The 11,928-nt window shown below is 40.8% G+C and overlaps 1 long non-coding RNA gene across 1 annotated transcript in view; it reads left to right on the top strand.

The window, feature by feature from the left end:
* The window catches only part of LOC308069547, a 36,888-nt gene extending 25,087 nt beyond the window's left edge, over nt 1–11,801 (top strand). Inside the window, exon 2 of the long non-coding RNA XR_013930455.1 lies at nt 1,388–11,801. This is a non-coding gene — a long non-coding RNA (uncharacterized lncRNA). The remainder of the gene's footprint in view (nt 1–1,387) is intronic.
* The last annotated feature ends 127 nt before the right edge of the window (nt 11,802–11,928 follow it).

Genomic DNA, 11,928 nt, shown 5'->3' with positions numbered 1-11,928 from the left:
TGTTTTAAAACAAGCATATTTTTCAAGTTTTATAAATTTAGCTTGTTTTTGTAAGACATTACCATTTTGTTGTTTATTTTTAATTCTTCTTGACTTCCATTTGTATATCCAGGGGCACACAATTACCACGGGCAACTTTCCCAAAGTGTTATGCAAGGTGGTTTGAGATTCTGCTCCAAGAGCTTCATCCATGTATCTATCTTCCTTCTCAACAGTTAATTCCTTCCTTCCCTTATCTGATCCATGCCAAGTTCTTTCTCCTTTCCCTGGGAGCCTGTGTTAACTCACGCCCCACACCAAGTTTGCAATATAAGGATCCACCGCTGTTAGCTACATTCCTCTCATGGTTATAGTTGCCTTGCTTTGATTTTATCCTTTGTATACATTTTATGCATATAAATCTTATACATCATACTGAGAAGCTTATTCTCACCTTCTCCCACAACAGCCCAACAAAAGGAAATGACAAATCCAGGTAAGATATCACACTCAGCACACTGTTTCTAGGAATGCTGTTAGAAGCTCGGATGAGGGCAAGGGTGCACGCCTAGAATAAAAGCCCACCAGGCTGAAGGGTGCACCAGTCCTCCTAGTAGATCCTAGGGAGGGACCGAGCACCAAAACAAAATGGCTAGGCCTTCCTCATCTGAACATAGTAAAGCATTTCAATCCAACCTCGAGCAAGCAGTCCAAGCATTTCCACCACCTGGACAGCTGACAGGCAGGCAGACTGAAGCATCCAAGGAAAAGAAACACCTTAAATAGACTGAAATGCTCAAGTATTTTTGCTGAATAACAAGTACTGCCCTGGAGGACACTGTCCTTACCAGCAGCTCTGGCTTGGTTTTAGTTACCACATAAAGAATCCCCCAGGGCTCAGTATGGTTTCAGGAACTCGCATGTTATACAAATGTGCAGTCTTCTTCCCTGAAGCCACGTCACCAGGCACTAGAGATTAGCAGCCCAAAAATAATATTTTGAAAGAGCACTGCCAATCCACCCTTCATGTGAACCATTTTCTCACTGGCTCGCCTTGAGGTATTAAAAGTTATGATATGAAAGCCCTCCAGGCAATCTTTCCCTCCTGGTATTGTTAACTTGTAGTTTTACTAATTTTAGTCTGCTGTGACAACCTCTTATCACTTATCAGACAGAGTTTTGGTTTCAATTAGTGCATTTAGCCATCTTATTCCCAGGCTATAGCTTTTTCCTCAATCTGCAGTTTTCTTCTTGCACCCATTCAGAACAGGCTATTCTCTTTCTTCTGCTCTCTTTTCTCTCCCCAAAATATATCGGGCAAATACGTTTTGGCCAAAAAACTTTTCTTTTCCCCATGTCAATCATTTCTAACCTGGGTGCTTTCTCTTCTTTTTGTTGTTTCCATAAGGCATGGTCCAGAGAAGAAATGCTGCTTCCTGTTCGCAGAAAAAAACAAACCCAAAACCAGCAAGACCCAAAGCCACTGTCCCTCCTAGCCACCAGACCATGAGGCCATTTTCCATCTGTCTGCCAACAACCATGAAAAATGCCTCCGTGTGCATTTGGTAGTAGGCAGCACCCATGGCTCCTACTCCTGACGCAAACAAATCCTGCACCAGCTGTGGGGACCCTCCTGTAGCAGCTACTGCACACTCTTGGAGGAAAGCTGGGAGGCTGAGGGCACTAGTTGAGGTTGTATAGTAATTTGCAATGGAGAAGTAAAGCCATCATAACCTCTATGCTTTTAACAGAGCATGCCCTGAGAAACACATTACATGTTAGACCTGGCTGGGTAGGTAAGAGTACTTCAGATCAGAGTCGAAGATCAAGGCTGCGGCTCCAGGCAGGTGTACTGGAACAGGTATGTGGAGGAAATGTGTGTGTTATCTGTGAGTAGGTGAGCTAAAATAACCCTCAGCTCCAGTGGTGGCGAGTGGGAAGAGGACTGCTGAACTCGGTACTGGGAAAACCATAACTGCTGGGACACCAAGTACAAAGCAAGACAACAGAGTAACTAATTAGACAGAAGTTTTCAAAATTGCAGAATTCCCTTATTCTGGTATCACCCAGAAAAACCTTAATCCACCACCATTTGGAACAGTAAGACCCAAGTGACCCAGGATGCCAACCTTTCTCAGAGCACCTCAGCCTGCCCACGTGCAGCCTATTAATAATGCTGTATGAGTATCACAAACTCATTCCCTTTCAAACTAATACTGCTGGCAGTACAAGTCTGGTATATCCTTAATCTTAAACAAAAATAATAACCAAAATACTGTAAGAGGAGGAGGGAGAAAGAGCCTTATTACACATGAACACAGATCAAACCAATTTTCTATGCCTATAGGGGTTTGAGAAAAAATACAACAGAACATAACTTTCAATGAGATGTAATTGATGGATGATTTATGGGCTATTTGTATAGAAGTACTAAGCATCATAAAGTCTCATCTTGATAAATCAGCTCAAATTCCACTAGTGCCATTAATAAATCAAGAGCAGGTCAGCTCCATTCTTAGTGTTATTATTATGGTGCCTTCTGTCTGCTAATGCAAGTTTTAACATCTTCACAGATTAGTATGAGACAAAGATATAATATCTCCCTAGTGAATGAATTAGATAGCAGGATTTTGCACCCTTCATTTAACAGGCAGGACATTTTCCCTCTTTCTTCCTTGCACTCCTTTAGCTTTCTGAAGGGGACGTCTATAATACATGGAAGGACAAATATGTAACACTATGATAAAAACTGAGCCAAATTAACAAGCCGGCCCTTCTAGAAATAAGGCTGCTTGCCTCTTCCCTTCTGCAATACCCTCTTCCCAACCCATTCCCTTCACTCCCCAGCTGCGCAGGTCACCCCCCTCCCTTGTGCTGACACCAGCACTTGTCCTATTGCAAAGTAGGTTGATGCAATTTACTATCCCAGCAGAACTTAAGAAACCCCAACAACAAAAAAACAACACCCCACGCCACACTGTTTTGAAAGCAAGCTAGAATATCTGTGGGAACACTCAGCAGGATAGAAAGACACTTTAGTGCTTTAAAATGGATTTAAATGCAGTCACAAACACCAAAGCCAATTCAAGGTAAGAGGAGAGGACAGAATGATCTCTCTCGCTTCTGGTAGCTAACAGTTGCTTATTTGGCTCATCCACCCATGAAACTTTATCTTAGGACTGTAGGACACATTTGTTGGCTTAAGAGTCATTAAAACTATCAGTTAGTCTGACTTCTAATTAGAGTTAGTCTAATTAGTTCCTACACACAAGTAATTTTCCACGTCTTCACTGTGCTGGTCAATGCCTATATACAGAAAGAGTAGGGCGTTGTATTGGTTACTAAAAGATTTAGTATCTAAAAGATTTAGTATCTCTTATGCATCCTAAAAACATTAGACTTCTACTTGTAATAGGAAGTATCTTTAAGATAACACAAGAATTTAATTTTTTTCATAACGTGTGGACGAGCTTATGTCTTCTGAAACAGAAGCGGGTTCTGGTCGGCATGCAAACCCCACTCCTTACGGCTTACTCCTAAGGATATGTGACAGGAAGAGACTGAGTACAGATAAAGACTGAAGAGAAATAGCTTCTAAAGACTCATAGAGATCATTTGGAAAAGAAGGGGGACTGACAAACATACCAGAAGACGCACTGTGGAATTTAAAAATCTTAACACAAGTACTGGCATGCTAGTCTGAGTGGCTTTTTCTGCTTAAAAAAACCCAGCACAGTAGCTTCAACAAAAAAACCCCAACAATTTCTACAAAGCTATGAACTACTATTTAGTACTAATTTTGCCCATAACATGATTTTATGCACAGAAAATCAAGATCTAAAAAACTATGCATAAAGCTGTATTACCCAGACACTGCCATACACATGGGCCCTGCTCTGCCGAGTCTACAAAGAGCTCACAAGGCACTCCCCGCCCCCCCCAACCAAACAACTTTCCATGTAAGCTGCATATTTCATCCTCAAATTTAAAAGTGCTTATTAAACTGCACGTTCACCAACTTCCTATCTCTGCATTAATCAAATATTAAGTAGACTCAGGAATGAGATGATGTAGTATGAAGCTTTATTCCTGTGTGTTTAATCTTCCCAGAGAATTCACAAATGGTTGAGGCATGACCAAGATCTGCAGGTGTTTATAGGCTTAGGTTCTCACTTGGCAGTCACCGCCACAGCCTCCGAGCACCTTGCAAAAGCTAAAAACAACACCATCAATCACCTCTCCTTCCTTCCTTCCAGTAGGTAGGCGTAAATTACCTGACTTGGATGACTGGGCTGGAGGGGAGGGAAACAGAAGCAGGGCAACTGAGGAAAGCTCACTGGAGGAGTTGGAACACTTCTTGCCAAACATTCAGAGTCCGTGGTCATTCTTGTACCTCTTTTGACACAAAGCTCCAAGGCCAAGGTCCAACTCACAGAAATTCTGGCTCCCATGGGCAAATTTTCTACACTTACTGTGGCCACAGTGAAACACAACTGCTGCAGAAAGCCGTAACGCAGAAGGACAACCATCTCAGACTGCTGGGGCTAACCCCGCAGAGGGCTCGGAACAGCAGGACAGTCAACATATGGGAAGAGAGAACCTCGTCAGCATATGGGACATCAGTGTGCTGATCTTATACTGACCTGCATTGCTCAGCAGGCAATCTACAGCAGGTTTGGACCAGATGGGGCCTTTCTGGGTGTGATCTTGGTTCTTGCTAATGGAAATAATCACGCCTGGCTGTCTCAAGTGCATGGATCACTGTGGAGGATAGGATGAGACGCAAACTCCTAAGCAGAAGCAGATGGAAACTTTTATTATTGTGGCTCTTCTGCACTCATGGAGCAGTGGGGGTCTAAAGGGTCTGAATGCCAGAGGCTGACAAAATCCCTCTGCGGTGGGGAATGTCACAGAGCAGGCAACTTATCTCAAGCACACTCTTCTGCAAGAAATCGAGCTCAGCTTTTGTACGCTGCTGTTGTATCACAAGATCCCAGTTAAACAGCAATAATTTTAAACAGTTTTTGTCACATACTAGTCTTCCTCGGGAAGACACAAGAAAAAAGGGATATGGTCTTACTCTTACTGCTTTATTTTCTTACTATCATCGCTCATAAAAGTTTGCTCTCTGTTTTGCAACACAACCCTGTACAGCTTAGTCTTTTGACTATATATATATATATATATGAGCTGGGCATTTCAGTAATTATCTCTGGCAGCCTCCCTCCCTCATTTACTGCTCCTCCCCAAAAGAGATTCAAAACAGGAAAGATCTTATTTTATATCTGAACATGGGATAAAATGCTCACCAACTGTTTTCAGGACAGAACAAAGACAAAATCACGAGATTACTTTATCATATAGGCTACACATTCTTCAGTGGCTGTGGAAATCACTTAACACTTCTTTAATCAATTATAAAGAGTGTTAATCTCTTTCACCCTTGCAAAGATTTCTGTTATTATTGAATGGAAGCTATCAGTAAAAACAATGCAATGGGAAAATACCAGGCTCAGTAGGAGTTGGCGAGCACCAGACATAACTGTGGGAGTGACTCCCACAGTGGGTTCTGGCAAAGATATGCCAGTTATGTGTTCTTATTTTATCTTCATTGTAAACTGGGTTTTTGACAAACACCCTCCCCCCCATACAAGGTTATTGAACTAATGAAGTGCACAAGGTGTTTTGCAACTAAAAAAAAAAAGATTGGCAAGCGAGGTTTTTCTTACTGTTCTTTTAAGTGAATCAGCAAGGGCTGATCTTATTTCATATCTCTAGACCAGTGCTTATCCTGGCAAACGGGATCTCAAGTGCTTTACACATATAAAGACACCCTCCCCCACCACAGGTGCCTAGGTGGTGACCCTACTTCAGGGAGAGGTGATGAATTGGAGAAGAAAGAGCACCACATCAGCAGCTGAACTGGAAGCCCAGCACACGCTGCCTGGCCCCCACTCTTTTAGCTGTGCCTCCACTCACCCCCTCCTCAGCCACTAGCATAGCAGCCATGTTGGCCTGGTCAGCTTGCTGGCAACAGCAGAAGTCATAAATCCTTGTTTAGTTTATAGCTGCTTTTTAAAAATCCAGCACTATGTTTCTGACTCATCAGAAACTGTAATTGCTATAAAAAGCCCAAGTGAATAAAATCACACCTGAGACCGATCTGGCCTCACTTTTCACTTGCTATAGGAGAGATGGATTAAAATGAACAAGTTTAGCTCCCTAACATCTGCTCAACAAATGCTCACATAAATCAGGATGCAAAATATAGTATATTTGCCACACCCTGAATAGCAATAGTCATGCAAGATGAAGAGCAGAGTGAAATCCTGGACTTGCTGAAGTCCATGGCAAGACTCCCATTAATTTCAGGCAGACCAGTATTTTAATGCAGATTGTTACCAGATGGTAGATTTTAGGACCAATTGACAAATGCAATTAAAAGCAAAGAAGAATTAACTGATGTGATAGCTGCATTAACTAACTGCATTCATATTATCAAAAGCCAATATGTAAAATTCATATATCTCCTAGTAACAACTACGACTGTCCTCTTTACTTTCAGAATACTCTGAAAGTATTCATTTTCACTTTGAAAAACCTGACATTCTTCTAATAAACATTCTCCCCAAGCAGATTTTCCATACCAATTAGACTGTTAAACTTAGAACAATGCTACTTCTTTTAAATCAGTCACATAGTGTATTTATATAAATACACTATCTTACCCATGCTTAAGATTTTTTTCCCCATGTGTTGAATTGTATCTTTCCTATTAAAAGTCAAGTTGCAAGGATAAAAACTGGGAGTTGTTTCCAAGATAATACTGGGGTCTCCCAAACTGAATTAAAATCAAACATCAGCTAATACAATAAGCCTAAAGGTAATTCTACAAGTTCATGCTCAGCTTCATAGTGTGGCTGTTGCTTTTTTTCTTTAAGTCCTTACAAATAATGTAATAAAGATATTGCCTCCAGACAGCTATTCTTAAATTCATCTGAGACTGAGATGAATTACTATAACTCATGCTTCTCTCACTGTGATTGTTTTAGATTGCCTGTATATTTAAGAAGATTAATTTACACTGTTCGCATTATTAAAATTCTTCTATAACCCTAAGAGAGAATTAAAACACCTTTTCTCCTACAGGCAGCACCTTCATACTCCAGAAGTAAGGTTAACAGTTCACTGAGCTATTATGAGCAACCGCTGGGCAGCATGGCGAGAGGCATTTTACCCAGTACACAAATTTGAAATACTCTCCCAAAGTTATTTTGAAACATTTTTATGGGTCTGTTTATATTTTCTCACAAAGTGAGTAAAGGGATTGTTATTTTTAAACTGAGATGTCAAATGGAGTTTGTGGCCAGCAAAGACAAGTTAGTCTTTCTCACTCAAGCTACATCATCCATGAGGACTCTAGAATTTCAGCTTCAGTAAACTCCCATATCCAGCTTAGCTGTCTTGGCTCTTAAGCAGAGGCAGACACTGGAAGACCATTAATAAAAATGCCTTTTTAGCCACTGCTGGTAAGATTTTGCCTACATGCAAAGAGGCAGGAACCACCGTGACTACATCATTGACTTCCCTGAGACCTTTAAGATACCTGTAGCACCAGCAGTCAGCCACTTACGCTGACAGTCATGGCACCAGCTGCTCAGAGATGATGATCAGCTTCCACATCCTTCATTTCGCTATTCAATGCAAAGGAGAAACTGGAGCATCGCTGCAGCTCCAAACTGTGGGTAAATGTTAGTTTAGCACTTCCTGTGGACTCCTGCTTTACATTCTTCCCCCCCTCAAGCTATTTATAGTAGTGCTTCAGCCATGCACCGATTTAGAGAGAAATCCCAGTCCCAATCCCAACCCAGTGCTCCATAGCACAAAATTATAAAACACTTAAACTAATAGGAATATCAATTTAAAGATAGCAGTGTCATTAGTGCTCTCTACTGGATAAACACATAATTACTCCCAAATTAATATAGGGACCTCAGTAACAAAGTGGTATAAACCCACCTGTATTTAATTTATAGTACTTTGACTATATTTGCAAAAACTTATGCTACTCAAAGCAAGTTAAAACTTTACATCAAGATGCAACAAGGATGTATAGAAGTCCTTGAGAACAAAACACAGCTGAAGTTGCAACTCATCATGATATCTGAAGGTCATTTAAGAAAAAACAGGCAAGACTGTACAAAAATACTTGAGTCAGGGTCATTTTAATCATAAATACGCCTCCACATTCTTCACACACTATATCTTACATGCACAGATTAACTTATAGCTAACAACCGCGAAATTCAATTTCGGAAATTCCTCTGCCCTCAAAAGTAATAATGCATTTGCAAGTCAGACAATTTTCTTCACCATTCTTCATACCTTGCAAGTACAGGGCAAGCTTCTACTCAGCGGTCAGACTTAAGTGGTGTCACTTAGTTCACTGTGATTTCTAGGTGAAAACGAAAATAACATTTCCCTAACACCCTCCCCCTGCCATCACCACCAATGCCTATAGCTCCACCTGAATGGGAAGAGCCGTAATTTACCATTTCCTCCAGCCAACACTGAATCACCAAGCCCTACCACCAGCAGAATGGTTGTACTGCCCTGTAGTTGAGCATTATCTTAAAGGTCTTTTCCAACCTACATGATTCTATGAGTATTCAAAGCCGAACAGAAAAAATGATTTGGCATTGAAGTGTTGATGGTTCAAGCACCTGCAGCCACAAGCCCTTGCACAAAAATGTGTAGTGATTAGCCTTTGTGAGAACCTCTTAATAACGCAATACCCTACAAATAACTGAAGCACACCTACCACCACACTACTTCCTTCTGCCAGTTCTTAAAGTGTTGAAGAAACACAGAACTTTTTACTGTAACTGCAACTTGCCTAAATTTTTACATGCAAAACAGAGGCTTTACAGAAAGTCACGTTAGGTTATGTAGATACAACAGTTCACTTAAGTTAAATTTGTTATCCCATGTTTGATACATTTAGGAATTAAGTTTATCACAGTAGCATTTACAAGCTAACCAAGAAAGAAACGCTATGATGCACAGCCCTGTACCAACATGCACACAGTGTAGAAGACACAGTCTGTGACCTGGAGAAGTAAGCAGGGTCCACAAGGCAGCTTGCAAGGGACGTGAGGAGGGAAAACACCACAACACTGATGAAGCCACAGCAGGAAACTTTTCTTAAGTATCATGGAAATTTATTCCACCGACTTTGTTTAGGGGAGAATAAGATAAAAGAAGGAGTTGCCGGATGGACAAGGCAGAACTGGTAAACCCCACAACTAAACACAGAGCTGTTGGAAAAACTGTCCAAATGACAATTTCCCCTGCTCAGCGACACTGCGGTTTCTCTTACCCAGGGAGTCTCTGGCTGTGTCCCCCTCAGTTCTTCATGAAGGCACTTAAAGTAGGTGGGGAGTAAAGTGAATAATCTTGCTGGGTCCCAGTGAACTGAAGAACATCTATCCTAAAAAATCCTGGGTCGAGGAAGTCTCAGGGATGAGGCCATCTATAACCTAAAATAAGATACCTATCACATCAGATTGGACTAATTCTTATCATACACACCCACCCAACCCTTTTCATATAATTGTTATATATCCTTTAAAGAAGTGGGGAGAGTATTCAAGTATAAGACTTACTTGGAAAAAATAACTATTTCCACAGGAGATTAAGTTAAAAAGACAAAACCCAAAATATTTACTGTTGTCCAAAAAAATTTTGCTTGAATACAATGCAGACAGATAGGAGGCTGGACATTAGTTTAGTTCAAATAATGAAAACACAAATAGGTCACAATACCTTGACCTAATGATTGCTATACTTTTTTCCATGTATTTTTTTTAATGTATATATAACAGGTGAAGTTAGTAAGGTTTTGCTTAAACATCTTCTCTTTGGTCTCAAAAAAAGTGTAGGAAATCCACAGCTTTGCAAACCCACACTCTGAAGCTCTTGCACAAGTTTCTTTCCAGCTTCTCCCTCCCCTTTTTTAAAACCCTCTGATTGTTTTCCTTTTATCAAATCCTCTTCAAAGCTGAGCATTCGCACCTGTTCAAAAAAAATGAGCTAGGGAATGTCAACGAGTTGCTGCTCTATAGTTCATCCTGGTTTCTCACACTCATCACACCCTTAGCACAAAAGGGGACCAAATAAGATGGAGATGCTTTGAGTTTAAAAGCAGCCCTGTCAAATAAGCAGTTGAAAACTTACTCATCACTTCAAGTTTCCCCCAACTTGTGGCACACACTACGCATTCACAATTGGAGAAGAAATACTGACCACAACGTACAAACTCCGTATTAGATTTGCTCCTGGAAAATGGGAAGTTTCAGAAAGAAACTCTGCTCCTCCACACCTGCGACGAAAAGAAATGTTCTTCATCTATGACTCCACTGAAGTCTGTGGTCTATGAACAGAGGGTGCATTTCAGGCCTAGTGTATTAACATCGCAGTCTTTCCACACACCCCGTGAAAGCACTGCCGCAGCGGTATTCTTGTAGGCTACCATGCAAGATCACACTGACACTACCTAGAATCCCATTCCAGGCACTGATCCTTCTTCTGCAGAATTGTTAGGAACAGCTTTTAAGAAATCAGCTACTTGAGGCCTGTTTGCTTTCTATTCCAGATTCATACTGTGCATTATCCTCACACATGCCTTCATTCACATCAATCCCCAAATGCAAAATACAGCAGACAAATCCAAATGATGAAGTCATTCACCTAGATGCTTGTTTATACTGCAGCCAATTCTGTTCCCCAATGAATTCTGCGTAGCTGCTGTTTTCATGGCCTCATCAGTAGGAAACACCCCTTGCAGTCCTGGGATTTTAAAGCACAGCAGAGAACTAGCAGCTCCTACTGGAACCAAAGCTTTTTTTTTTTTTTTTTTAATTATTATTAGGTCCTTTATTATGTTAAAGCTTGATCTGTCCTGTATGTTGGCAGTTAGCAAGTTCAAGTTACTGAAAGCAAAATTCAAACAGCTCAGGTCAAGAAAGCAAAATTCAAACAGCTCAGGTCAAGAAAGCAAAATTCAAACAGCTCAGGTCAAGAATAATTCTTCAATTAGCCTGAATAAGTCTTGGATGAAGGGGAGATTCCCACGATTTTATCCTCACAGGCAGTGCCCAGCTTAATCCTGACACCACATAAAGGCAGCTGTTTCTAATGCCAGAGGGAGGTGTGGGCAGCCAGCTAGAGGAGACTCAGCTTCAAACTACACATTCTAAGGGCAACCTAAACCTTTCCCTTCCCTCTCACACAATTCACCATCCAGGAATAATTTACAGATTATTAACTGGGCTGTTAATTGTTCGAGTTTCCTAGGTATGCTTGTAGTCAAGAAAACAACCAAACCTAAAAACCTCCCTCCTTTCAACTTGTAGTTTGGGGAAACGTAAGGAGAAATACACAGAAGTTGAAAACAGCCTTCAAGAACCTTGTCTTTATTTACAGGAGGCCTGAATGTGTGTGTGCCATAGCTTCCAGGTTCATTGAGAACTGCTGCATTTTAACCAAAGATGATGTTCTTTATTAATTCAACAAGTGCAAGGTCATTTCATCTTCTTTGAAGATTTAAGTAGCACCAATTGAGAAGACAACTCAAATGAAACACCACTGCAACTGAAATAACACAAGAAATCCAGCTACTGCCTACACTTGATTCTCCAGATCTAGTTGGCCCATTAAGTCAGAGCAGAGAAGTCCTATTTTCCATGGTTTTGTGTGAGATCCTTTTTCAAGCTCACTTCTACAACTCAAAAAAAAAAAAAACCAAACTCAAAAAACCAAACCAAGAAACAAACCTCCACCACTGTTATATTTTACTAGAACATCTGTCTTTCAACTTAAGTCAAACACACAAAAGCTTCAGTACTTTCAAACACATGGTGAGGCATTTAAAAATAAAATTTTGACTTT

Source organism: Falco punctatus, assembly GCF_963210335.1.
Source record: "Falco punctatus genome assembly, chromosome: 1".
Taxonomy (NCBI): domain Eukaryota; kingdom Metazoa; phylum Chordata; class Aves; order Falconiformes; family Falconidae; genus Falco; species Falco punctatus.
The sequence above is the reverse complement of the archived record's forward strand: the minus strand, read 5'-3'. Positions and strand labels throughout refer to the sequence as shown.